This window comes from Egretta garzetta, unplaced genomic scaffold, assembly GCF_000687185.1.
Source record: "Egretta garzetta isolate BGI_Z169 unplaced genomic scaffold, ASM68718v1 scaffold211, whole genome shotgun sequence".
Taxonomy (NCBI): domain Eukaryota; kingdom Metazoa; phylum Chordata; class Aves; order Pelecaniformes; family Ardeidae; genus Egretta; species Egretta garzetta.
In genome coordinates this window covers 1,372,209-1,377,797 of record NW_009258673.1, presented here as the reverse complement: position 1 = coordinate 1,377,797, position 5,589 = coordinate 1,372,209, and the positions used below count along the sequence as shown (strand labels likewise).

Genomic DNA, 5,589 nt, shown 5'->3' with positions numbered 1-5,589 from the left:
GGTGCCGCGTTCTTTTTTTCCCCCTCTCTCTCTTTTTTTTTTTTAATGTTTTCTCCTTGTTGTTTTTCTTTTTAAATGTGTAAAGTGAAGAGTTCCTCTTCCCCCCCTCTCCCTTTCCACTCCAAAGAACCAACCTCCCGTTAATTAAACGCTGGAACTGGTGCTACTTTGCCAGAGGGGAAGAGTGAACCTGTGCCTGCATGTGTGTATGTGTAAAATAGAGACAAAAATGTCAATGAACAGCAGGAAAAGTTCTGGGAGACCGTCCTACTACTATCGACTGCTCCGGAGGTCACGACTGCAGAGACAGCGCAGCAGATCCCGCAGCCGGAACAGGCCGCTTAGTAGGGGTAATTCCAACAACGGTTCTCTTTCGTTGACGGTGCAAAGCCATGGGTGCTGGTGCTTGCAGGTAGCTTCGTTACCGGGGACAAGCACGGCCGGTGCGAATGTCCGTACGTCTACCTGCTGGCTGCGGAGCGTACGGCGAGCTTGGCAGGAGGTCGGTTGCTCGTGTCGTGCTGCGGTCACCTACGGGGAGGGAGAAGGGTTTAAGTGTAAGAGCTCGGCTGGGGGGGTCAGGTGTGGGTGCTGCTCCTCGCAGTGGTTCTAACACCTTGTGTTACTGTGACTAACCCGGTCTTTTCCGTTATCCACGGTTCCATTTTTTCAGTTTGTATAATTAAGGCAACTGCTTTTTTAGCTAACTGAGATGTTTGGAGGCCTAATTGATGATTATAGAGATTTGAAAGTCCTTGATTAAGAGATGGTACCTGTGTGCAAAGATGTGTTGCTAGAACTTCTTCGGGAGCTGAGTATCACCAGGGGTTTTTAAATTACAAAGCTGAGTATAGTTTAGGGGTAGGATTTTCAAAAGAGCCTAAAGATTGTGCTCCTGAGGCATTGTGGAAACCTATGGGACTTGTATTCCCCAATCACTTTGCGCTTTTAAAAAACCTGCTCTAAAAGGGCCTATTTGTCCTCATCAGCAGGAGTTAGGTCCACAGAGTAATGTTTCTTGAGGGCATACTCACTCATGCAGCCCATTTATTCTACTTGAGGCAGCTACTGACCCAGTTGCATTTTTAAAATCAGCTATTCTGGCTTTCTCTTCTAGTGTGAAAAAAATGTTTATTGATGCTGGTGCCTATTGCTAAAGCAGTCAAAGAAGCGGGAGCCTTTGAGTCACTTTGCTGTTGAACTGTCTTTTCAGAAAGGAGGGGAGCGGGTTGTGTTTGGCCTCCGGTGTGACAATCCAGTCATATTTATTAGGTCTCGAGTTTAATCAAAGCCATTAATTCACAAGAATTTTTTTATTTTGTTATTGTGTGAATAAAAAGCCATAATAAAAAGCACAACTGCACCCCTGCATCAGGTGTTTGTGCAGATCCAGGCTGGTACTTGTCTCACTGGAGTTAATTCTGGTTTATGAAGCAGATTGTAAAGGAGACTCTGGCACTACAAGGTTTAGCTTCGTGCAATATCCTCTTTCTTCTTTTCCTGGCATACAGTACTTTTTTCAGGATTTTGAATCATTACTGAGAAAACAATAGGAAGCTGAATCAGTCCCTGGGCTTCATCTTTTCCTTTAAGCAAACAGTGTTTTTCTTTCCCTGATTTTTTTTTGATTCTGTTTTGCCTGTCAGGGAGGAGTGTTTGTAAACTCTCAAGCATGTAGCAGTTCCCTTTCCCCCTTTATTTGTATACTGTTCAAAACCAAAATATTCTACTGTCATTTCAGTTACTGTGACAAATGGAACGTGTTAGTTTGGTTGAGGTAACCCAGTATGAACCTAACAGCGTAATTTGTCAGGAACACAAGGAATTTGCAGGCAGATTTGATGGAGATGGAAATCAACCCTAAAGTTTGTAAAAATTGGATTTGAACCAACCGAAATCTTCTTGCTGTTGATCTCTCCCTGAGTATTTTGTGTTTGTCACACTTTGTCTCTAGGATTCCTGCCTGCTCGGAGGATCACAGTACTCAGTGCTACTTGAGCTCTTCCTATCTGTTGATTTTAAAGGGATTAGCAAACCTGGAGAAGAATTTTCTCTTTATTTTTGACACGTTTTTGTCAGAGATGCAGAAAGCACGTTGTGCAGAGGTGGTGTCATGCGGCACGGTCACGCAGTGGGGTCAACGGTGGGACTTGGTCCAGAGCCGGGAGTCGCTGCCTGCCGCTGCAGCGCCCCGGCTGCCAGTCCGGACAGAGCAAAGGACGTGCTAGAATACAGCAAAAAGACCCCACTTTCCTTGGCAGTTTTGATCCCACTGGAAGGTTAATGAACAGGAGACTAGGGGTGTGGGAGCTATGCAGAATGCAGAAATCAGAATGAGGTTATAGATTTTGGGGGGGTTGATGTAATGTTATTTCCAAAACCTACAAGTCTGGATGAAGGAAAGAGCCGAGGGTCCCCTTCTCCAATGCGGATTTGCAGTGTAATTCACTGTCTCTAGCTAAGATGCTCAAAGATCAGATGTCTTCAGTGGGAGGTTACCATAAATTCATGAGTTATTGCACAGGAACTGGCAGTGGTCTGCTTTGCCACATGTGTGTTTCCCGGACATCCTCTTGGCAACTTTTTGCTCTCTCTGGTCTCTGGACCCTTTGCCAAGATCCCCACGGAGCCCAGAGAAGCCTGTGGCCCTAGCTGGAGGAGCAGCGATACCTGGAAGTTGAGCTTTTCCAAGGTGTGTCACTTCAGCAGATTATCAGCATGCTTTTGGACAGGGAACTGTCTGAGGATCAGGCGGCTGTTAGACATTTGCCAGGCAGGAGGAGATCTCTGCTGGCACACATCCCCTTCTCCCCATCTGGAATCATTCACTGTTTGTACTGCATCCGTCCTGGATGATAAATCCCTGGTGCTGGAGCTGACACTGGAGCACCCATGAGATGCGGGTGCTGCCATCTGCTGCCAGCATGGCTCCTCTTCCAAACGCTCGCAGGCGCCTGTTCGCTCTGAGTCAAAGGACCTCTTTCAGCCCACTCCAGTTTATATCCGTCCGTCTCTTTGAATAAAGAAGAGGTTGTGTTTAAAAGCATATATTTATATGCTGCCACTTCCCACTCTCGCCCCGCTGAGGGGGCAATGCCACCTCCCCACGCATGCCCTTCCGATGAGCGTTGCTGCACGAACGCTGCCCGCTGGCCTTTTTGCCACCGTAACAGCAGGCTGGGGTTGTAGCTTGCACCATCGCAGGCGGCGGCTGTTACAGCTGAGACCTAGTTTGGGAAATGGGTCTCGGTTCCTGAGGTACAGAGAGAACCACTCCCTCGGGAAGGCTCTGCTGTAGCACATTTTAGATAGGCAAAGGGAACAGAATTTGCATTTTCCATGGAAGTATCTAAGGGAAGTAGGGGATTGCTTTCTGCTGGGACTCCAGATGGAGACAATCTGATGTAGCATGCAGAAAAATGTGTAGGACTTTCAGCTGTTCGCCATGACACCCAGCTTATTTGATGGTTCCTGTGATGGTATCCTCTGGTCTAGAGTTCTCTGGTTAGCCCCGGTGCTCATAACACATTCAGCACGTGTTTCAGTATGCTTCCAGCCTGTCCCTTGGAGAGGTCGAGGGCTGGAAGGGTTGAAGAACAGTAAAACTGATGCGGGGGAGGGAAGGGCAAATCAGACCATTGGGAGGCTGATGTGATCGTGCCTTTGGCGTGTTTAAATGATTGCTATTTGATAGTTGATAAACGAGACAGGTTTTACCCCGCTGTTAATCTTTGTTAGAATTATGATAATGTCCGAAATCTCCTGGCTCTGCTTTCCACAGGGATTCAGGACACGCTGCAGTTATACTTTAGTTAAAAAAATTAACTGCAGAAAGCCCATCTCTTCCTGGGACCATCTGTTCAGCTCTGAGATGTGTGTAACTGTGTGAGGAATCATGGCAGTAATTATGATTACTACCAGGTGATCCATCTAATGTAGTGGAAGGTACTTGGGAGGCAGCGAGGGTAGAAGGAAAATTATCAATAAAAGCAGCACCTGCTTCTGCCTGCAGTACTTTGGTCCGTGGCTTTCTTCAGGGTGTCTCTGCTTCTGCTTAATTACGGGTATAATGAAGGAACAGGGGTCAGTGGCAAGTGTTCCGAAAATTCCGTTTGCCCCCAGAATCTACTCACGGGTGCTCCATTCACGGTTCCATGTCTGAGCCAAACACAGCTTTGGCTTCAGGTCTTTCTTCTGTAAAACTCTGTAGGCAATCGGTTGCCATCAAAGCTCGAAGAACTTGAGAACATTTTGAGTTCCTGATCCTGAAGGTTTAGTATTCCTGATACTTCTGCCTCTGTCAGCTCCTTGGACATAAATGTCTCGCTCTAAGTTCTGTTTATCACAGATGCTTTTCAAGGTGTTCTACAAAAAGGATTTTTATTAAACAGGCTTTCTTCTTCTTTTCCTTTGATGGCTGCTGTGAGGAGAAAACTGACTGATCTTCAGCAAAGCCCAGTATTTTGGTACACCAGACACTGAGAGCGTGGAGGCCAAGATCAGACTGGTTTTCTCTCAGTGCGGGCCATTCAGATACACATCTCTTGAAAACGGCTGGAATTTAGTCTGTTTGATGAAATCAAAACCTTTTAAGTGCTAAACTTCTACCCAAATAGCCAATACCTTAGGGGTTAAGGCACTCGCTTGGGACAAGGGAAGCAGAGACTTGAACGTTGTCCCAGCGTGTGACAGAATGACATAACGACAGAGGAGGCTTTATTCTATTTAAAGCTAACTGCAATTTCGCACACTTCTCTTTAATATTTCCTAGCTGAAAATCTATTTTCCGGCATGTTAGCAAAAAATGCCACGTGGAACTTGTCCCTTTCCTCCCCTGCTGGACTTTGTCTTGTAGCCCAGGGCAGTGCCCTGGACACAACTGGAGTGGCTGTCGTAGGGTGAAGGCATCTCCCTCTCGCTGTGATTAGAAATGTTGCTCTTACGGAAAATTCGCACTGTATTGGTAAGGAAGATTCAGGGTTCTGTAAGTAAATGATCCACATGAAATGTTCAAACAATACTTTGTTCTTTTCGTGATTCACAATTAATTTTCTGTTGACTTACACCTAGCTGTATGTCTGTCAGACTGCTGAAAGCAGGCGTGTTTCACGGTCTGTCTTTTGTCTGCACTTACTCTAAATGAAGTTTAGCTTCGATAGTTCTAGCTGTGGCAAGGGCCTGGGTATTAGAGTACCTGCATCTTATCCGAACCTGCCTTTGCTGACAGATCAGTGCTGCCCAGACCTATCTCTCTCAGAAGAACAGTGCCATAATCAACTGAAGAATAAATAAGCAAATAACTTAAATAAATAAGCCCTCAGCACAAGAAGGACATGGAACTGTTGGAGCGGGGCCAGAGGGGGGCTACAAAAATGATCCGAGGGCTGAAGCCCCTCTGCTATGAGGCCAGGCTGAGAAAGTTGGGCTTGTTCAGCCTGGAGAAGAGGAGGCTGCGGGGAGACCTGATTGCGGCCTTTCAGTACCTAAAGGGGGCCTATGGGAAAGATGGGGAAAATCTTTGTAGTAGGGCCAGCTGTGTCAGGACAAGGGGTGATGGTTTTAAACTAAACCAGGGTAGGTTTAGACTGG

General features: G+C 46.5%; 1 protein-coding gene across 1 annotated transcript in view; it reads left to right on the top strand.

Annotated features, from left to right (window-relative positions):
- Window positions 1–304: 304 nt before the first annotated feature.
- LOC104135225 (DAB2 interacting protein) overlaps window positions 305–5,589 on the top strand; it is a 177,506-nt gene continuing 172,221 nt past the window's right edge. Inside the window, exon 1 of the mRNA XM_035888607.1 lies at window positions 305–350. The gene's annotated coding sequence lies outside the window, so the exon portion shown is untranslated. The remainder of the gene's footprint in view (window positions 351–5,589) is intronic.